The sequence below is a fragment of the Dermacentor variabilis genome, unplaced genomic scaffold (genome assembly GCF_050947875.1).
Source record: "Dermacentor variabilis isolate Ectoservices unplaced genomic scaffold, ASM5094787v1 scaffold_13, whole genome shotgun sequence".
NCBI classification, from domain to species: Eukaryota; Metazoa; Arthropoda; class Arachnida; order Ixodida; family Ixodidae; genus Dermacentor; species Dermacentor variabilis.
In genome coordinates, this window is record NW_027460291.1 from 34336243 (window position 1) to 34360016 (window position 23774).

Genomic DNA, 23774 nt, shown 5'->3' on the forward strand with positions numbered 1-23774 from the left:
ATCACTCCAGACATCAGAGTTGATGACCGTCAAGGCAGAACTCAAAATCACACTAAGCCACTCCAGAAAAGAATACTTAAATACTACCCTGCCTAACTTCGTAAAAGGTAATCCACACACACCTTGGAATCACTTTTGCGCACGCAAAGTAATCACGCTAGAACGACCCCACGATGAAAAAGTTTCTCAAGCTAATGCATCGATATTTACTGCAGATAACGGGTTTGTATCCCCAATAATTTGTACACCGTTTTACCCAACTACTCACTAAACATAACTGACTTAGGAATCTTTAACCTTCTGTTTGGATTAGACACGAAAAAATCTAGTGGCCCTGACGATGTCCCGAACGAATCCTTAAACCGATACGCAGAAAGGTGCAGCGGATACCTTGGCATTATCTATTGCATGTCACTTTCAACCGAACGTGCGCCAGATGACTGGCAAAAAGCTAAGATAATACGAATCATAAACCAGGTGACACAAACTCTCCTTCCAACTACAGACCGTTATCACTAACTAGTACATCATGCAAGATACTGGAGCATATAGTTTTAAAACACCTAACAACATATTTTGAAGAGAATGGCGTACTAACAGCCAATCAGCATGGCTTTCGGCACGGAATGTAAACGGTAACACAGTTGACTGAAGTTATACATGACCTAGCACAGACTATTGACAATCGCGGTCAGACATAAGATTTCTAGATTTGAGCAAAGCATTCGACTGTATGTGCCAGAGCAAGCTAATTGCGCAATTGGAGTCAATTATTGGAAACGGAAGCATTGCAGCCTGGACTAAGGATTTTATGTCACAACGTTCACAGTTCGTTTTCCATGATCAAGCATTATCTGATACAGTTCGTAACATCTGGCGTTCCCCAGGGCTCAGTATTGGGGCCCTTACTATATTTAATTTACATCAATGACATCGGCACTAACATAGCATGCAGCATAAACCATTTTACAGACGATTTCATTATACACAAAGAAATAAGACGTTATGAAGATCACCTTACTTTGAACAGATGGCTTAACGAGATAAATGTCTGGTGTGAACAATGGCAAATATTTACTAACACCAAGAAATCGTTGTTAATGGTAGTAACAAAAAATAATATTAAGTCAGGATTCACCTGCTTTCTCAATGGTGCACCCCTAACTAAAGTCCAGCAACACAAGTATCTAGGACTCACTCTAGCATCTGACTTGAAGTGGAGCAAGCACATTGCCAACATCACTTCAGCAGCCACTCGTAAGCTCTCCTTCCTTAAAAGGCCAATGAAATCTGCTCCCAGTCCATAGCAAACTTCTTTCTATAAAACCTTTGGGCGGCCAGTACTAGAATACGCCAACATGGTTTGGTTTCCTCACACAAAGACAAACATAACTAAAGTGGAAAAAATTAAAAGGACAGCAGTACGTTTCATTGACAACAACTACAAAAGCACTGAGTTCCTGGCTCCATCCGGACACACTGGTAAACAAAGCAAAGCAACCTCGGCTAAAATTTATACACGACCTATTGCACAACTACTCAAACATAAATTCTTCAAAACATATTACTTTCTCTACGTCCCGTATTTCACGCCATAAGCATAATAAAATGTTAGCTGAGTACCCTTGTAAAACCGACACATTTAGATACTCTTTTTTCCCCTACTGCTGTTAGGGAGTGCAACCACCTCGACTCAACAATAGCTGATATAGAATCGCCACCAATTTTTAGTAACATGATAGAAAAGAGTAAGGAATAACTGCTATAACAACTTTAGTCTTATGCAAATTTGTTTTTTACATTGTTTAGATCAATCTCTTATGTTATGTTAGATTGTATTAAGTTATACACTGTTAGGTTCTGAATAGCTGTGCTGCATTTATATTTCATGAGATTGTATTGTATCACAATTTATTGTATTTATCACTTTTTTAGAGTTACAGTTGACTTCACTAATCAAATGCATGAATGATGTCTTTTTTTTCTGCATTTCTGTTTTTCCAGACTACTGCGTAGCTACACGTAGCGTATCCAGTTTATTGTACTTTGTATACACATGTTCTGTGAAAAAATGCTGCATCAACGCTTACACTGTAACAATATGTCCGCCTGCTATGGTCTCGATAAAGATTGCCACGAAGGCGCCAAATAAAACAGTGGATGAAGGAAGGCGACACAGGACAACGACGTGTCGCCTTCCTTCGTCCGTTGTTCTATTTGGCGCCTTCGTTGTAATCATGTATAACCAACTCGCCCACCAGCACGGGCTCAATAAAGAGACTAGCAATATTGAAAATAAATAAATAAATAAAACATATTTTTCTATCTGACGTAAGCTGCGGGATTTCACGTTCAAATTTCTGAAATTCGTAGAAGAACGACTCTTACACATCGCGTCAAACAAAACTTGTTGCTCGACAAACAATATGTCTGACTGGTGCATGCTCAGCAAGACATCTTCCCCATGACCAAGTGTGCCATACGAGAGGCTATAGGCAATTTTTTTAGGCTATAGGAAATAGGATGCGGTTAATTATCTTAAGTCTGCTAGAAGAAGCAAGCTATAAATTGTTATTCCTACTTTATGCAATAATCTTATTGGTCTTGTATTATTAACTTTTGTGATTATTGTTTATCAGTTCCCGATTTTTTTTCAACTTATTACTCACTTATTACATCTGTATGCGTTACTGCACCCCCCCCCCCTATGAATACCTGTAATATTCTGAATAAATAAATAAATAAAACAAATTATGATCGATTCACCAAGTGCTTTGTAAACCATTTTACGAACATTTACATCACATAAAGATTTTAGGGCATACAAGTGAGCGCACACAGCACGTAAGCGCCTTGCGAGCTCTTCAATGTGGACATTCCATGACAACGTGCTGTCGAAGTGTAGCCCCTGGTAGTTTGTGTTTTTTACCAGAGTTACCGGAGGACATGAGCATGCGAGGCAGTCGCTGGTGTGGAGATAAACAGGAGACATATCCGCGTCTACTTTATATGGGCTGTGAAAACATATCATGTTTCGATTTATTAATAAACGTTTTGTTATCAATGAACCAATCAAGTGGTTTACGGACATCATACTGTAGTACTCTAGCGGCTTCGTTCGAAAATTAGTTCAATACAACCAAAGCCGTGTCATCAGCGTATAAATAATTTTTTTATTTAGTGGTAAGCAAGAAAGATCACTCATGTAAATGTTAAACAAAAGCGGCCCCGATATGGACCCTTGCGGTACCCTTGATTTAACACACAAGAAAGAACTATAGGACTCCGTCACACGGACACATTGCTGTCTGCCTGTAGTGGTAGTAGTAAACGACTTTATTGGGGTCCTGAGGAGCTAAGCGGGGGCCTGCAGGTCCCTACCCAGCCGTTGGCTAGTCCCATGTCGCAACAGAGAGGCCATGCCTCTCCGCTCGTTCACGGGCCGTCTGTACAGCCAGGAACGGGACTTGTTATTTCGGGTCTGTGATGGCCTTCGTCCAGTATTCTTCACGGTTAAAATCCTGTAACACAGGGCAGTGCGAGAGCATGTGATTTATTGAGCTAAATTCAATGCCACACTCTGGGCAGAGTGGATCAATGTCCGGGCGGAGCATGTTCAGAAAGCCCTTAGAGGGGTAGGGCCCCGTCTGGAGCATGCGGAGCGTGCTAGCTTGTGGCCTGTTGAGCTTATGATGGGGGAAAGCAAAACTCTGCCTATTCCCTCTGTAATGAGACGTGATTTCATGAGAAGTAACTTGTGGATCACTGTGGACGAGCTCTCCCGAAATCACCCGAGACACCATCCCGTCGCGGCATACGAAACCTCGCGCACGGTCGTGGGCTATCTCATCGGGGTTCAGGTGACCCGGTAATACGTCTGGTCCCATGTGAGCTGGGAGACAGACTATGTGGTGAACAATGTCCGAGGGGTGTTTGCCGTTCAGAATACTGGCTGCTTCTTTGGCTATCAATCCCGATGCGAACGCTCTCACGGCTGCTCGGGAGTCCGTGTACACCGTAGCGCGTTTTTTGTCAAGTAATGCGAGAGCTATAGCAGCCTGTTGCGCCACATCGACCGAGAAGGTCTTCAGCGAGGCTGCCGAGAGGAGTTCTCCTCTGTCATTGACTATGGCTACGGAGAGCTTGTTGGCACTGGCGTGTCGCGCCGCGTCAACAAAGGACTCTGTTCCGGATATGTTCTTTAAGAAAGTTCTAGCCCTCGCCAACCTTCGACCTGTATTGTGTTGGGGGTGGACATTTCTTGGAAAAGGGTCTACAATAAAAGAGTTCCTTGTTTGAATATCAAGTTGCGTGGTATTTCCCTGACTGAAGCTAGGACGGCGGCCTGCCGCATCCAGCCGTCTTCTGCCTGCTTTGGAGTTTGATAATCTAATAATTTGTGCTGATCTTTGTTCTTCTAATAATTCCGAAGTTGTGTGGTGTACTCCCAATGTCATGAGTTTCTCTGTGCTAGCCGTGATTGGCACGCCGATCACCCTTTTGATACTTTTGCGCATAAGCGTGTCTAATTTATCCACTTCCGTTTTCGTCCAATTGAGGGCCGCGACTATGTAAATAACATGGCTGATGAGGAAAGCATGGCGAGCCCTAAGGAGTATATCCTCGTCTATGCCACCTTACTTGTTGGACACTCTCATAATTAGTCTAATAATGTTCTCAGTTATCGTGGTGAGTTGGGCTATAGTCTTAGCATTGCATCCCTTTGAGCTTATTGAAAGCCCTATTATTTTGATAGAGTCTACTCTCGGGATGGTGTGCCCATCTCTGGTACGAACGCTAATGGGAACCTGATCGAGTGGGGTGAGTCCCCTAGCACCTCGTCTAGCCTGTATATACAGCAGGAGTTCCGACTTTCCAGGCGAGAGTGCCAGTCCCGTACCTTCCAACAAAGACTCTATAAAATCCAGAGCCTCCTGTAGAGCGTGTTAGACCGTAGCCTCCGATCCTCCAGGACCTCAGATTGTAATATCGTCAGCATATAATGCATGACCTACGTAAGGAATTGCTCCGAGGCTTTCCGACAACTTGCGCATTGCTATATTAAACAGAAGAGGTCAGATAACTTGCCCTTAGGGAGTACCCCTTCTTCCAAGTGTGAAATATTCCGAGACTAATTGCCTCAACTTTATGGCCGCCGTCCTGCTCTCGAGGAAGGATACAACGAAGGAGAAGAATTTAACGCCTAAGTTCAAGGCCGATATCTCCTGAAGGATATAGTGAAAAAGTATATAGTGTGAAATTGTATCGAATGTCTTGGATAGATGCAGTGCGAGGACCCCTTTTACATCTTTGCTTTGAGAGTCGATTATCTGTGTTTTGAGCAGGAGCGTGATATCCTGCGTTAAGAGCAAGGGCCTGAAATTAACCATATTATACGGGAATAGTTCGTTGCGATCGATATGTCTCGATATCCTGTTATACACTGCATGTTCCGCTACTTTGCCAATGCAAGAAGGGAGATAGGACGGAGGTTCTCCAAGTTGGGTGATTTACCTGGCTTGAGCATTAGGACCACTGTGGCCTTCTTCCAACTCTCCGGTACAACGCCCTCCTCCCATACCTAATTTATCTCCTTCACTAAAGCTTGAACTGCTTTGTCGTCCAAATTTCTTAAGAGCCTGTAACTCCGTCGAGGCCTGGGGCAGACCTTCCGTTTAAATTGTGCAGCACTTCCCTGATCACAGCTGCCGAGAAAGGAACGTCCAGGTCTGGGGCAGGCGCGCCCTCATACTGAGGGAGGGGAGAACCTGGGCTTTGGCCAATTGGAAGGTATTTGTTGGCTAGTTTCCGAAATAGAGGGGGGAGGCTTCCGAGATGCCTTTCATTTTTTTCCTTATTGTAGCGAAGAGATTGTAGAAGAGACGCTAGTGGGTTCAGCGCTACTGGCTCTAAACGCTAGTGGGTCGAGCGCTCCTGCTGAGCAACGGCTCTCGTGCTTGGAAGCTGTGACTGCCCTGCCCGTCGACGTTGCGCTGCTCCCGAGCTCTGCCAAATAAACACCTTTAGAATTGGTGGAGGTGCGGGGTAACCTCAGACGATCATCCTGGAACTCCGGTCCCGTACCCTACCATCTACCATGCCCCAAGACGCCTCCCAGCAAACGCCTCCTCCTGCACCCACTGCGTGTCCCGGGGTGCCTCGTCATCGCGACCCTCCTATCTACACTGGAGCGGACGACACTGACGTGGACGAATGGCTCACGGCGTACGACAGGGTAGGCGACCATAACAAGTGGGATGAAGCAGCCAAATTGAGCCATGTTCTGTTCTACCTCGGTGGAGTGGCCAGCCTGTGGTATAACAACCATCAAGCATAGTTCCAGACATGGCCGGAATTTAAGACTTCCCTCGCCGATGTATTCGGCCGCCCTGCTGTTCGCAAGCTGCGTGCCGAGCAACGTTTGCGAGAACGAGCTCAACAGCCAGGCGAAACATTCACCAGTTATATCGAAGATGTCCTGGATCTATGCAGGAAAGTCGATTCGACCATGGCGGAGTCTGATCGAATCCGAAACATACTGAAGGGCATAAAAGACGACGCCTTTAACATGTTGCTGGCCAAAAGTCCACGCTCTGTGGCTGAAATTGTCACACTGTGCCAGAGCTATGAAGAACTCCGCAGGCAGCGGTCACTGACCCGTCGATCTCTACCGCGTGAGGAACACCTCGCTGGTTTGGCTGCCATGTCCACCCAGGCAGCGTTGCTCGCAGAAATGAAGGCGTTCGTCCGCGAGGAAGTTGCCCGGCAACTCTCGTTGATGGATTTTGCACAGCCGCAGTCGGTACACGCGCCTACGCCAAGTTTTGCGCCTCCGCTTCGCCGCGTCATAGCGCAAGAACTGCACGAGGTTTTGCCTGAGCACCACCAGCGTGTTCCTGCGGCTGCGCCTCACAGCTACGCCGAAGTCATGGCCAGGCCCCAACAGATCCCGACGGCTGTGCCACTCAGCTACGCGGAAGTCGTCACCCAGCCTCAACAACTCCCTCAACGGGGACCTCTCACGTACGCCGAAGTCCTCGCTATGCCCCGACAACAGCCTGCTATGCAATCACTTCACCAGGCGCCACGTCCAACGCGTCCTTCCACATGGATGGGACCTGCCGCAACGACTCGGTGGCGTACAGCGGACAATCGACCAATATGTTTTGCGTGCGGCTATGCAGGCCACGTCGCACGCTACTGTAGTCGCGTGCAGTCACCTAGCGCTACACCTTATGGGCCAAGTTCTATGGCGGGTTCTCCGCGCCCTTATTACGACGACGAACCTCGGGCTGCGTCACCACCATTCCGCCGGTCCGCCAACATCCGCCGCTCAACTTCTCCACGCCGACGCTCCCCATCACCGATGCGGCCTCGTCCCGAAGCTCGGGATGAGGAAAACTAATTGTCGCAGTCCATGAGGCAAGGGCTGCGACGCCGTCGAAACGCGGAAGTCCTCAACGTAGCCCGACCAATGTGATAGACGTGTTAGTTGACGGTGTGCGCACATATGCCCTCGTGGATACCGGAGCCGCTGTATCAGTTATGGACGCAAAGCTTTGTCGCTTCCTTCGAAAGGTTACGACGCCCATTGCTGGATTTGCCCTCCGCACAGCAGGCGCACAGCGTATTCACCCGATTGCGGCGTGCACCGCTCGTGTTCTCATCGAGGACGTTGTATACGCCGTCGAATTTATTGTGATTTCCTCGTGCTCCCACGAAGTTATCCTGGGGTGGGACTTTCTCGCCCGCCACGATGCCGTCATTCATTGCGCACGGGCCGAACTAGAACTGTCGCCGATCTCAGATATGACGCTTGCCGATAATGCTTCTTTTGCAAACAAACTACTCGTCAGACACGACACCAACGTTCCTCCCAACTCGTCAGTGATTGTATCAATGCATTGCAGCAGCCTCTCTGACGCCATCGCACTACTTTCTCCATCAGGCCGCTTTTACACTCGAAAACGTCTGCTGCTGCCTTTTGCGACTGTGAACGTCAAACAGGGCTCCACAGCTATTTTTGTCTATAACCCCTTCTCATACCCTGTGATGCTGCTTCAAGGCGAATGTCTTGGCCACGTGGAAGTGATCGACGCCGTACAAATTACGGATGTTCCCGAAGACACGTCCTGCGCCTGTTACAACACACTCGGTTCTCTCGCGACGTCCGACCCTTTGCCCACAGGTGTGTTCGATTCATCTATTGCCGATGGCCTCACCCCACCTCAGCGTTCGCAGCTTCTGCGCATCTTAGAAGAATTTCGTTCTTCTTTTGATGTCGAGCAACCTTCCTTGGGCCGGGCGTCTGCTGTCACGCACCATATTGACACTGGCTCCCAACCGCCATTGCGGCAACGACGAATTTAACGTCATGCCGTTTGGACTTTGTAATGCGCCAGCAACTTTTGAACGCATGATGGACACAGTCCTCCGCGGTTTGAAGTGGCACACGTGCTTATGTTATCTCGACGACGTTGTTGTTTTTGCCTCTGACTTCACCACGCACCTTCAACGCCTACGGCATGTTTTGACTTGCTTAGCGAACGCTGGCCTTCAACTGAACCTAAAGAAGTGCCGATTTGCAGCGCGGCAGCTCATGATACTAGGTTATGTCGTCTCGAAGGATGGAATCCTCCCCGATCCAGCCAAACTTCGTGCCGTAGCTGAATTTCCTAAACCGACGTCCGTCAAAGAACTGCGCAGTTTTGTAGGTTTGTGTTCCTACTTCAGGCGCTTCATTCGCAATTTCGCCGCCGTCATATCACCCCTGACGAAGCTCCTTGGCAGCAACGGACCTCTCCATTCGTGGTCGTCCGAGTGCGACGAGGCGTTCACTAAGCTCCGTCGTTTGCTGACGTCTCCTCCCATTTTGCGCCACTACGATCCAACGGCACCTATTGAGGTACACACAGATGCCAGCGGTGTTGGCCTCGGCGCTGTCTTAGCACAGCGCAAAGAAGGGTTTCCTGAATATGTTGTGGCATATGCCAGCCGTATGCTTACTAACGCCGAGACCAATTACACCGTCACGGAAAAAGAATGTCTGGCGATCATCTGGGCGCTTACCAAGTTCCGGCCCTATTTGTATGGTCGCCAATTTGATGTCGTCACGGACCACCATGCACTATGCTGGCTGTCGTCATTGAAGGATCCCTCAGGCCGTCTGGCCCGCTGGGCGCTTCGCTTACAGGATTACGATATCCGCGTACTGTACCGCAACGGACGCCAGCATGCTGATGCTGACGCCCTCTCACGTTCTCCCTTGCCAGACGACAATGCCTGCTGCGCAATATCCCAGCTTGACGTCTCTTCCGTCGACATTGGGACCATCGCTTCTGAGCAGCGCAAGGACCCCTGGATTGCCTCCATCATAGACTGCCTTGCTGATCCGTCATCGCAGCCAACCACTCGTGCACTGCGCCGTCAAGCTCGCCATTTCGCCATTCGCGACGACCTGCTTCATCGACGCAATTACACCTCTGACGGCCGCCAGTGGTTATTAGTTGTACCTCGAACCCTGCGTTCTGAAATCTGCTCATCGTTCCACTCTGATCCACAGTGTGCGCATTCGGGACTTTTCAAAACCTACCAGCGCCTCCGACGACGCTACTACTGGCGCGGAATGTACAACTACATTCAAAAGTTTGTTCGTTCATGCCCCGACTGCCAGCGCCGAAAATCTCCACCCCACCTCTCGCCAGCTGGTCTGCAGCCTCTACCCTGCCCAACCCAACCGTTCGGGCGCGTTGGCATCGATTTGTATGGACCACTTCCCCTGACGTCGGCTGGTAACCGCTGGGCCATTGTGGCAGTAGATCACCTTACCCGATACGCTGAAACCGCCGCTCTCCCAGCAGCTACAGCGCGCGATGTTGCATCATTCCTGCTTCGCCGATTCATCCTGCGGCATGGTCCACCCCAAGAATTGCTCAGCGATCGCGGACGCGTCTTCCTGTCGGAGGTAGTTGAAGCGATTCTCAAAGAGTGCCACGTTGTTCATCGTACGACTACGGCGTACCACCCTCAAACGAATGGCCTCACAGAACGCTTGAACCGTACGCTCGGCGACATGCTTTCAATGTACGTTGCCTCCGACCACACGAACTGGGACGCCATTCTGCCATTCGTCACCTACGCGCATAATACCGCTACGCAGAGCACCACTGGATTTTCTCCCTATTTCTTGCTGTATGGTCGACACCCTTCGCTAACCATCGACACCATTCTTCCGTACCGGCCGGATGCATCCGAGTACGTCCCTATTTCTGACACGGTCCGACATGCAGAAGAGTGCCGCGACCTCGCACGGGCCTTTACTTCCGATGATCAAGAGCGCCGGAGGAGCACTCGCGATGACGTCACTGCCACGGTCACCTTCGATCCGGGAGCGCTCGTGTGGCTCTCAGTCCCTTTAACTGCCCCTGGCCTCTCATCAAAACTGGTCCCTAAGTATGAAGGCCCTTATCGTGTTCTCGAAGGCGCATCTCCTGTACACTATGTCATCGAACCAGTTGAGCCATCTGAAGACATGCGCCGCCGTGGACGAGACATTGTCCATGTCGACCGTTTAAAGCCTTACTACGACCCGCTCATAGTGACGAGCTCTTAGGTCGCCGGACGGCTCCCTTCTCGCTCCCGGGGGGTGGTTGTAGCGAAGAGATTGTAGAAGAGACGCTAGTGGGTTCAGCGCTACTGGCTCTAAACGCTAGTGGGTCGAGCGCTCCTGCTGAGCAACGGCTCTCGTGCTTGGAAGCTGTGACTGCCCTGCCCGTCGACGTTGCGCTGCTCCCGAGCTCTGCCAAATAAACACCTTTAGATTATTAATTAATCGGTCTATGACTAGTCTATGACATGACATGACATAGCTATTTCCTTGGTGGCCTTCTCGACATCCATCTGGATCTGTACAAGCAGTTCACTGAAGGTGTCGTATACTGCCTCATCTTCGCCTCTTATTTTCCTAACGAGGTCCCAGTCTGTGTATTTGTAGGTTTTGGGAGGAGCTGCTATTATTTCCATCCTGAGTTCTATTATGTAGTGGTCGCTCCCCAAGGTCTCCTGTAAGTTGGGCCACGTAGCCACCGAATTTCTAGTGAAGCTGAGATCAGGCGTCGTGTCTCTGGCAACCGAGTTTCCCAGCCTCGTGGGGAAACGTGGGTCCGAGACCAGCGTTAGGTTTAGGTCTGTACTCGCTGCAACTAGGTTGGCCCCTTTCTTTGTTCGTGTTACATAACCCCAAGCCGGGTGGCGAGCGTTGAAATCTCCTTCGACTATTAAGGGCTGCGATTTCGCAGCAGTTGCGACCCTATCTAGTAGTGAGCGGAGATTATGCTTATAAGCGGAAGGAGAGCTGTACAAGTTGAGAATGAAAATGTTACGTCGGATTTTTCCGTGGAAGGTGATTTCAATTAACTGTGCCTCGAGACTGCATTTCTTATCCGAGTTACAAATTTTGACTTCGTGCTCCTGAAAAGGGGTGTCTTTTCTGACGAATGTGGCGATACCTCTGCCATTTCCTTCTTTTTGGCTAACCGAACGGTAGCCCGATAAATTTACCTTCTCACTAAGTGTTTCTTGCAAGAGTAGGACGTGCGGCATTATCGCTTGTGCTTTGATGAGCTGCAATAGAGCAGCCTTCCGCCTTAAGGAGCTGGCATAATTCCACTGCCAGATAATTAGGTTTCCTCTTTGTCCCGCCATTTTGATTTCTATTGAACTAGCAAAGCCTGCAGGGAACTCGTGTTATCTGGATCCTGCTGTACTTTCTTAGCTTTTGCAATGGTGCCAGTGGTGATGCTTTTGATTTCGCTGAGTCTATCATTTTCATTTTAGCCTCGAGGAGTGCCAACTCTACGTGTTAGGTGGGAGATGTTACCGTCCATAAGCTCTACAGTACTAGATTGAATGGCTAAGGCGCCTCTCATCTGCGGGAGCGATTCCTCAATTACCTTCAAAGACGCGAGTATGTTGGGCTCTGGCTTAGGGTCCTGAGCGGGGGACTCGTCAGTTTGCATGGGCTCTCTTTCCGTGGTCGCGGGGGGGGATAGCTTTGCGCTTATTCGACCCTTCTGCTTGAACTAGGATGAGTAAGGCTACTTCGAGGGGCTCACGCGAGTTACGGAAGAGCTCGAACTCCGACCTCAGCGTTCGTAGTGCCTCTTTTAGCTCTGCATTTCGTTTCTTAAGCATTAAAATCTCTGACTGCTCTCTTTTATGCTCCGGCGAGATGCCCTGTGTTACCTTTTTGCCGCTTAGGATGTTCATCCTGGCCATATCCGCCCAGGATATTGGTTCCTGGATTCGGACCCTCGAACCCGATCGTCCTCTCGAACGGGAGCGTCTGCTGCAATTGTCGCGCCCTCTGGAGCGAGAGTGCGATCTGCTGCCGGGGCGCCTTCTGGATCGGGAGCGGGAGCGTCCTCTCGATGCCGATATGTTGCGGCGGGGGGAGTAGAAGGGTTTCTCTCCCGCCATTGCTTCTCTGCCGCTAGCTGTGTCGAAGCCACGTGGTCCTGCCGCCAGCTGTGCGTGCTGTGCGCGCCTGCGGCGCCGCCGTCTGTGGCGCACGATGTATGGCACCTGGAAGCGCTATTTGCGCTTGCGGTCTGCCGTTTGGTGTACCCCACCACAGACGGCGCACTTGGGATCACATTGATGATCCTCTGATGGTGTGAGCATGCCACATTCGCGGCATTTTTTCTGACCTTCGGGCAAACGTCGGCCCTGTGGCCCAAGTCTGCACACGCATAACAAACGTCGACTTGCCTGCGATACAAGGAACAAGGGTAGCGAACACCATCACATACGACGTTTAGGGGGACCTTGTGTCCGTCGAACAACACGATCACTGTTGGTGTCTTCTTGATTCTTCGAACTCCCAGAGCGCCGGGGTTTCTCCGGTTGACGATCATCTCCGTCAGTTCTGCGTCACTGATGTCCACGTTGATTCCGCGAATGACTCCTTTACATATGTCGTCCGACGCAGCCACGTAAGCCGCCACTTCTATGACGACACTTGCCATACAAATCTGCTGAACCTTGGCGTATTCGCGAGCGTTCGCCTCGTACGGCGTGGCAACCACGAGAATGTTTAGGAAGGGGTTCATGCACAACGTGTCGTCGAACACCTGCTCCGCTGTTAGGGAAGCCGCCTTGGCGAGCGCACGCTTGAACATAATAAGGTCCGTCTTCTTAACATCCACCCCTCAACGAGGTCTTATAATGATCTTAAAGTGATTCCTAGGAAGGTTCGCGATTCTGGAAGCTTCCACGACTCGTCTCAATACAGTCTGTGGTGCGGCAGTGCAGACGCGCCATTACCGCTTCCTTTCGCTGATGTGGGCGCGTTAGGACCCCACTGCTCGGCAAGTTTCTTCTTCTTGCTCATGACTTCGACCTAGCCTGTGCACTCCGCTTCCTCCGGATTGATTTCCATGCCGAGGTATTGGGGTTGGAATCCATTTTCTAGCTCGACGCGTTTGGCCTAGGCTCGACGCCTGCCCGACCGCCCCGTATGGTTTGGCTCGTTAGGCGTAGCTGCTTGCCAACGTGGCGTGCGGTGGAAAAGTCTCGGAGAAGTCCGAAAAACCCACCCACCGGTAAGATTTCGCTAACCACTTGTTCCTTGGAGGCAACTGCGTCGATTGATGCACAGTTCCTGTGGGTGGAGGGAAAAAATTCGGCCCAAGAGGTTTGTAGAAACGGGAGCCGATGCCCTCGCACATGTGCTTTCGAAATCGTCTTCTTTCCCCTGTCTGCCTGTTGAATAATATTTTTTTTAAAAATGAGTAATACAGGCCTCTTAAACCACATCTGCTTAGTTTTGATACTAACCGTTCATGGTCTAATGTGTCAGATGCTCTTTGTAAGTCAACGAAAAGAGTCAAAACAACAATGTTTTCATCGATATTGTTACAGATATAGCCATTAAAATTTTCTAACAAGCCCACAGCGCTCTGTCCTAAACGAAAGCCAAACTGCATATTATATTGACCGCAAAAAGACTGGGACAGAGGGACCGCCCGTGCTGTTTATGTGTTCTCTCCCTCTGTCCCCGTCTTTTTTGCGGTCAATATGATATGCAGTAAATACCAACTAGGCCAAAGTGAAGTTCTTCTGAAAGCCAAACTGCGCTGGGTTTATTTAATAAGGCTAAACTTTTCACAGAATGAGGCCCTATTAGCATAGCCTATTTTTTCCAATATGCATGCCAAAGATGAAGAAATGGAAATTGGTCGACAATTCTCGTAAAGTTTTCGAGATCCTTTTTTTATAAAGAGGTCTCACAATGTTAACTTTTATGTTTTCATGTACCTGACCGGTTTTTAAATTTTTATTTTAAGATGCAAAGCAGTAATGCAAAGTGGTTGTTAAAATCATTCGCTGTCTGGACAGCAGGTGACTGAAGAAAGGCGTCCGTAAGAGTATTATCAATACTCTTCTTTGCAAGTCTTCCTATTACAGTGTTAAACAAGTTACACGTTTTACCGGTGTTACGACTGCAAGCTGAAAACTTTCCTGTGTGGTAGCGCTTCCTAGCTATTCTTATTTTAGCGTTTACTTTGTTTCTCATTTGCCCAAATTTTTCCCTTGCAAGAGCATCGCCTGGTTTATGTCGACATTTTCTAAGGAGTTTGCTTTTAATGCAGCAAAGCTCCATTATTTCGGTATCAATCCACGGGCTCGTTTTATTTCTTCTTTTAAGCTTTATTTTCTTTTTGGGGCAAATGTACATCTCTCTAAAGGCCTCTACAAACAGTTCGTAAGCCTTTAGGTGGCTGTGCCGCGGTAGAGAATCCCAATTAAATGTTCTCACACGTTTATGTACTTCATTAGAATTCAAAACATATTTCTCTTCCGTTTTTGTTTCAGTTAAAGCAGCAGAATATCCTGAAACTGCTACAGCAATAAAGTAGTGCTCCGATATTTTTTCCTTAATAGGACCAAATGAATTATATTTGCCCATTCTTGTGCTGATATGGTCTATACACGACCTTGTTAAACGATGACCGTGAATTTCCTCGAGTGTATAACTCTGAATTTTGTTTTCGAGCCTGTAGCTTACCAAAAGTGTCAAGTAATCAGATGATGCAGGCTTATTGGTTGCAAAAATGTCTATATCAAGATCACCGGCCAAAATAATGCTACTTCTGTCTGCATACTTTTGGAAGAAGCTTGCCAAATCGTCTAAAAACATACTTATTTTAGTGCTCGGTGGCCTATAAACGGCACGTAGTGTAAATTCCAGGTCTGCCTTAGTCATTAGTATAGTAACTACTTCAGCATCTTGAAAATCAAAGGACACTTTTTCACAATGCCAATCACTTTTCACATGGACCACTGCGCCACCACCACCTCTTTGTTATCCCTGCACAAAACGACACTGAAAACCATACAGTGCACAATGAGCGCATTCGTCTTTTGAAATATTGATTTCCGTTAAAATGAAAACATGTAATGATGGCAATACATTAGCTAGCTGAATCTTTACCATGTCCCAGTGTTTGCGCAGGCTTCTCACATTCACATGGATTAGCTCGAGAAATGAGCTACTGGAAAGATCTGACGCCCATTCGTCTTTCCTTGATAGCCATTGTTCAGTTCAGCGTACCTGGTCGGCTGTTTCAGATTATTTTAAGTCTCGTTCATTCAAACGCGTAACACTGACGTTCCTTCGCGTTTCCTTACAAGTATTCTGCCATTGCGCACCCAGACGAAGCGATATTGCTTATCTTCCGATAGATTTTTTGTCATCCATGTCAACCGCTGCCGGAAGACGACTTCAAAGTGGTTCTCCGACCGCGTGACAGATTCAATACAGCCAGCTGGAGCTCCGCGCTCATCACCGACAACATCACGAGAACGGCCGCTCTGGAAGCGGCGATGCAACTAGAAGACACGATCCGAATCAACACCAGCCAAAATATCAATATTGTCAGCACACCAAGAGAAGACAACGCCGTCAAGTACAGCCATATCAAAGAGCTCAAACTACAAGAGAAGAGATTCAGCATGACTACCTACATTACGGCGCCCGAAAACTTGGCCAAAGGAATCATCCATGAGATTCCGGACTACGACACACAAGAAGACATTATTAGAAGTTCGGCGCGTAATACCCCCGGGTCCTGCACGCCAGGCGCATGGGCAAGACGTCCTCAGTTATCATCGTTTTTCAAGGTGAAGAAGTACCACACTACGTCAACTACCGAAATACTACGTACCGATGCCTTCTATACAAGAAAAAGATCGAAGTGTGCGGAATCTGCCGAAAAGTCGGCCACCGGGACGATGTGTGCCCCACCCCGAACGAAAAATGTTGTATCCGGTGCGGCAAGTAAAACCCGCCAACGGACCATGACTGTGTAGTATGCGCTATCTGCAACGGCAACCATCTCTCCGGTTCAGAGCAATGCAAGAAGCGTTTCCAAATCCCCTACATCATCCGATAACGACAGTGGCAGAAACTCTCGGTGGAAGAACAGAACCACCCCAACGAGGGCAGGCAAAATAGATCGCGAGAACGCCGATCGACGCAGAACAGCCAAGAAACCAGTGCAAGCTTTCTTCCCGGAGGATCGAGCAGTAGGAGCCGATCACGATCTTACCCGAGACTAAGCTCAACTCCGAGTGCAACCGACTCCGACGGGACGTCGCGGAACCGCTCGAGTTCCGGGAGACGAACGACCCCGACTAACAGCGGTCCACAGGTGAGCTGAGCTAACATGGTCTCTTCTGCCAATGCTCAGTATCCTGAGATGCAGGCTCTCGAGGCACAACTCCAACAAATGAGGCAGTTAATAGAACAACAGAGAACCGAAATCACTAAGGAGCGTGCAGAAATCACCCGACTACGAAAAAGACAACAGGAGCGCCGTCAGATGCCGCGCCCAACCCCACCATCTAATCCCTCACACAGCACCACCACAGAAACGTAAGGCAGAAGATCATGCATACAACTCTTCAGACATATTCCCAAGATTATAGAAACTAGAACATATGATTACTGAACTTGCCAACCAGATGCTTCAGCAACATCAGGAGAATGTTGCCCATTTGCAACAAATAAGCGCACGTGTAGGCGCTCTGAAAACCAGAACCACCAACCTAGAGTCTCGGGTAGCCGCGACCGAAGCCAAAGTACTTCGCTGGGAGTGGAGATTTACATCCACGGCCTCCGGCTCCCTTAAGGGCGCGGCATCCAAACCCTATGACCGTCCATCCCTATCCGAAATCTCCAAACCGATCGCTGAACCCCCGCCACCTCAAAATGGGTCATACTCCTAACTACAAGATCTGGCAGTGGAACTGCCGTGGGTTTCGCCGCAAACGGGGAAACCTTCAGCAGTTCCTTGGGGGTAAGGCGGCCCCGGATATCATTGCCCTTCAGGAGACGGGAGGCCGCGCAAAATTGGTAGGGACAAATCCTATAATGCTTCTGGGTCGGATTCCACCTCCGCTATTCTAGTTCACAGAAATCTAACAGCCAGTAAACATGATATTGAAGAAGTGGACATAGACCACGTATTTATTGAACTCATCCCTAAGCGTAAGGAGGATGAAAGCATATTCACTCTTAATGTCAATAGTAGCCCAAAGTGCCGACGTCACAAGTCAAGTTCGGAACTCTATTCAGGAAGGCTCTCAGAATCTCCCAACAAAAGGCAATTTTATTATTAGGTGACTAACGCTCCCCACACTGCATGGGGATACCGCACAGAGGTAGTCAGAAGTCGTAATCTTTGGCTAGAAGCCCAACAACAGGGACTGACTCTCATCACAGACCCCTAGACACCCACCCGTATCGGAAATAGTGTCAGTGTTGACACCACTCCCGACCTAACTTTCATCAAAAACATAGGCAACTATGATTGGACTAATACCGGGGAAAGCCTCGGTAGCGATCATTATATCATAGAAATCCACATTCAGGTGGGTCTACCCCGAAAGAAGGGCAAACGAGTTCCGCTCACGGAATGAGACCGCTTCCGCCAGATTCGGGACACAACCGCCACCGAGCATATAAACGATCTCGAGGTCGGGATCGGGGATCTCAAAGATTGCGTGAAACGCACCACGAGGGAAATACCTGAAGACGATGGTCTGGTCGAGGTGGATAGCCGCCTCCTACACTTGTGGGAAGCCAAAAAGAGCATGCAAACCCGCTGGAAAAAGAATAAACTAAACCATACACTCAGCTTGCGCATCGCGTAAATCAACATAGAAATCGAGGAATACGCTAACCAATTAACCAAAAACCAATGAGAAAAGGTACGCTACAGCATGCAGGGACAACTCGGTCTAGCCAAAACGTGGAATCTCCTCCGATATCTTATGGACCCGGATAAGAGTAAATCCGAGCAGAGGAAATGCCTCAATAAGATCACTTACCAATACCAGGGCACGAACGACGAGCTCCTAGCAGAGCTCAAAACCCGGTACATAGGCACAATGCACAAATCCCCCAGAAGCCATACACTGGACTGGAGAATCTTAACCTATGCGCACCCATCCTAGAGGCTGAAGTACGAGCCGTCTTTCTGAAATTGCGAACTAAATCTGCACCAGGCCCCAATGGCATAACAAATAAGACCCTCCGAAATCTAGACGACGTATCTATCACTGCCCTAACAGAGTACTTCAACCGCTGTTGGGAAACAGGTTCTATCCCCTCGCAATGGAAGCATGCACAAATAATGTTCATACCTGAACATAGTAAGCGACTACAGCTCGAGAACTTACGCCGATATCTCTGACCTCATGCGTAGGAAAACTCATGGAGCACGTTATACTTAACCGCTTCCACAATTTTGCGGAGGACAACTTATTCCCGAACTCCATAATTTGCTTTCGTCCAAAACTTTCCACGCAAGACATCATGCTTCAGCTTAAACATCAAGTTCTGGACCACATACCCAAGAATGGTACCCGGGCTGTCCTGGGCCTTGATCTTACAAAGGCCTTTGACAACGTAGTGCATCAGGCTATACTAGAGAATCTTCAGTACCTAGGTGGGACCAGAGGACCTACAACTACATCAAAGATTTCCTCAACCACTGCACAGCGGAACTAAGAATAGACGAACTACAATCGGACAGGATCCCTCTTGGAAGTCATGGCACACCGCAGGGATAAGTCTTATCCCCCTTCCTTGTTAATTTAGCGATGATCCGATTACCAGAACAACTTAATCACATTCCAGATCTACACCACAGTCTGTATGCTGACTACATCACCCTGTGGGTGGTTAAAGGTAGCGATGGAGATATAGAAACCATGCTGCAACAAGCTGTAGACACGGTTGAAAAGTACGTTACCGACAAAGGGCTCGCCTGCTCCCCGCAAAAATAAGAACTCTTCCTACTCAGAGCCCCTACAAACCGCAAATCCGACACTGCGCCACCCCCAGAAATCACTGTGCGAGCAGGAGGAGGCGCGATCCCGGTGGTGACCACCATCCGTGTACTAGGCTTCTTCATGCAAGCTCAGGGGCGCAACGGCAACACAATTCATAAACTGGAAGCATGCGTTCAGCAGACGATGCGACTCATTTCAAGAATTGTCAACCGACACTCTGGCATGAAAGAAGCCAACCTCATAGGGTTGGTACAAGCCTTCGTTCTCAGCCGCATCACCTACATCACCCCGTACCTCTGCCTCAAAGCGGCTGAGAGAGAGAAAATAGAGGGAATCATCTGGAGGGCCCATAAGCAGGCTCTTGGGCTACCTATAAGAACGGCCAACGCTAAATTGCTAGCCCTAGGTGTGCACAACACCCTCGCTGAATTTGTAGAAGCGCACCTTATATCTCAATACGAAAGGCTAGCTCAGAGTGCTGCCGGGCAAAACATCCTCCAGAATCTCGGCATCAACTACGAGTAGATGCAAAGCATTAAAGTAGACATTCCTCACGATCAGAGGCGCCATCTCAAAATTAATCCATTCCCTAAAAACATGCACCCCGAATTCCACAAGGAAAGGAAGGCCGAGCGGTCCAAAGCCCTACATCAGAAATGCCATGCCTTCAAAGACGTAGTCCATGTCGACGCAGCAGAATACATAGAACGCAACTGTATGTCCCTTGCAGTGGTGGACTCCTCAGGTAAAATACGCGCTGGTGGTTCAATTCGCACCAGAAGCCTCCGAAACAGCGGAAGAGGCGGCTATCGCTCTGGCAATAGCCTCCACACATTGTCATCGCATTATTAGCGATTCCAGAGCAGCAGTACGCAATTTTGCGAAAGGTCGGGTCTCGGCTCCCGTAGAACACATACTAGACACCAACCAACACCCACGACCAATCCAGATCATTTGGACACCAGCACACTCCTCCCTACCCGGCAACGATGCCGCCCACACCGCCGCTCCAGGACTCGCCAACCGAGCAACCGGACGGCTCACGCTAGGATTAGAGAGGATCACATGGACAGTTACCAGGAAATAACTCAGCACTACAGGTCAGCCAGGGCAGTGTACCCGTCAGCACGCAAATCACTTAACATGAAACAAGAATTAGCTTGGAGACGATTTCACACGAACACCTAACCCAACCTCGTAGCATATATCGCTACTACTACCCGGACCAATACCCAAATACATGTAAGCCCCCCTCCCCCCCCCCCCCATTGTAAGCAAAAAGCGGATCTATTCCATATTATGTGGTCGTGCCCAGTCGAAAATCACACAAATCACGAAATAAGTAATACTGAGCAGTGGGAGGGCGTGTTGCTCAGCTCCGATCCTGACCTGCAGGCTAAGGTCATCGAGAGAGCTGAAGAAGCCACCCGGGCCCAGGGGCTTGTGGCTGCCTAACAACAAGGTCATCCGTCAATACCTTGTTTTCAAATAAAGTTCGTGTTCACTCGTGTACCGCATTTCAATCCATTGCTCTTTTATTTCACTCATTCAAAATCGCACCAGAATAGGCGGGACGGAGTTAACTTTGCCTTTCATTCTGTGCACGGCTTCAATGCTGTCGTGACTGGGCCTAGGAAGTTCGAATTTAGTTACAATAGATTCCACCACCTTTCCTAGGTCCTCGTTATCAGTCACTTTGACACCATCTATTTCTAAACTGCTTCTTCGTGAATACCGTTCTAGATCCTCTACTGCTTGTTCCATATTCGACAACCGGTCAGATTTGGCCAAAATCTCGGCTTCAAGTTCAGTTAATTTTTATTTCTTAAGTTCCTTTGTATGCTCCTCCAACTTAGGAGAATTGTGTCATACTTAGATAAAAGCAATCCTAATGCTGTCTCAATGCCCTGAATTGCCGTACTTCTGGTTGAAAGCCTCAAGCTTGGTCAATTGCGTGTCTTGCCGCCTTTCTAACACATCTAGTCGACTCAATACGACATCAAGCTTGGCATGTACATGTGTCAGTGACAGCTCGACCGATACATCCGTTGCTCAAGCCTTCTGGTTTACGCCGTCACCGTCTCCAGTTAGCAATCGCGATGCACGATTTGCGCAAGCAGACACACGCACTGTTGTCTTTCCTTAGTAGATGTTTTTGAAGTTCGTTTTCGTAATCCCCGAACACTTCCCTGCATGATACCGATTGTCGCACTCGGCACATGTGAGGCTCTGCAAAACATCATGAATAGATTTCATGCACGCAAGGCAATCGAACTCAGCCATCATGGAAATACTGGTGCAGTCCAGCGAAGAAGTATGTAACAATGAAATAAAAATAGTACATAATTAGGTAGTCTCACCTATAAAGCAAAGAAGCCGTCAGATAACGTCGCTGAAATCATGGCCATATGTTGCTTCCGAAAGCGATTTGCCTGCGGTGCCTTGTGACGTCACGTACTCAGCCTTTTCTTTTCCCTTTCTGCCGGGAAAGCTTGGTTTGGACGATCCTTGCTGCTTTCTTCAACTTCGGCGTTTCCTATAAAGCAAAGAAGCGGTAAGTCTCTGCTCTGCAAGTACTCCGCCGGTTTTCTGCAGCAGAAGGACTTGCACGGGTAGCTCGGCTGCGCAAAAAGCAGGTAGAGCTTCGGTGCGCACGCCTCGACTGCGCGACAGGTCCATTGCAAAACAGTCGTGGACTAAACTATTTGTGCCGCAGGGCTATCTTACGATGTGGCTCTTCGTTGCTGTGTGGGAGCCAAGGCGGCCATAACAGGCCTACGCCGTACGCAAACCCATAAGAGGGCTGTCATATAGTGCGTTGTTGCTGGGTGGCCAGAGCTGCGGTTACCGCTTCAGTTACTATGTTAATGCTGCAACGCAGTGATTTAGGCTTGTTGGTAAGACATCGTGAGGCTTATAGCGCGTGAAAAAGACAAGGACGACAGTAAGACTTGGAGACGTAAGTTAGCGCCTGTGTGTGTCACGTCTTCCTTTCGTCCTTGTCTTTTTCACGCGCTATAAGCCTCACAGTACTATCTTAGCCAGGGCTTCCATGTGAATGGTCTGTAGACCCTCTTCCGGCTGCTGCTCTTTTTAATTTTTGTGAATACGGCATATTACAATTTTGCTCCTGCCGCTGGTTCGAAACAGGGCGCCTGTACTGTCATTGCACGCGTAGTTTAGGGACGCCATGCTGTGGCGTCTGCTTCTCTTGACATTCACCTTCGAGTTCACCACCCAAAGTGCCTTGAGCGACCAGTCGTGCGGCAATTTGCGTGCATTTGCGGGCTTATTTCACCCTCGGAAAACACTTATGCAGACTGCATTCAGCACGTGAAAGTTGTATCGAGTGTTTTTCATGTCGCTCTACAATTTTCTCATTGACACTTTTCATCTAATTATAATATTTGAAAAGTTGATTAATTAATCAGGACTAATGATGTAATTACGCAGCATGCAAAACATAGTCTCAGTATCTCTAAGTCATGGCAAACAACCTTACCTTGGTTCTGTCGAGCTACGTGACATTTGTACATCTGTAAATCTTAGTGCACGATAGTTGGGACACCCTGTATACACGTTGTCCCATATAATTTGAGCCAAAGTTCTAAGAATGAAAGGCACTCCGGACGCGAGTTCAACCAAATGCATAATGTTGGCACTGTCCTAGAGTTACTCAGGTTATTTTTTATTTTCCCCTTAACTAAAAGATTAGTTATGTTTAATTAAATGAACTTTTAAAGTATTGTCTGCAGACCCCAAGTGTCATACGCAAAGTTGTAGAGCACCGCGAGAAGCCTCTCAATAAATTGTTTCCAACACGATATAGATCACGTAGTCCTTTCTTCCGCGTACTAAAGAAAGTCCGCGAAATATGAAAAATATTTCACGTGCCGGGGCGATTGCGCACTGTTATTGTGCAGCAGAGGGTGCTAAGAATCTCTGGCTCCGGACAGGCCGCCATTGGAATGTGAACCTGGCAACGTTTAACGTTAGAACACTGTCTAGTGAGGCGAGTCTAGCAGTGCTATTGGAGGAATTAGAGGGCAGTAAATGGGATATAATAGGGCTCAGTGCAGTTAGGAGGCCAAAAGAAGCATATACAGTGCTAAAAAGCGGGCACGTCCTGTGCTATCGGGGCTTAGCGGAGAGACGAGAACTAGGAGTCGGATTCCTGATTTTATTAATTTTATTAATAGCTGGTAACATACAGGAATTCTATAGCATTAATGAGAGGGTGGCAGGTCTTGTTGTGAAACTTAATAAGAGGTACAAAATGAAGGTTGTACAGGTCTACGCCCCGACATCCAGTCATGATGACCAGGAAGTCGAAAGCTTCTATGAAGAAGTGGAATTGGCGATGGGTAGAGTGAAAACAAAATACACTATACTGATGGGAGACTTCAATGCCAAGG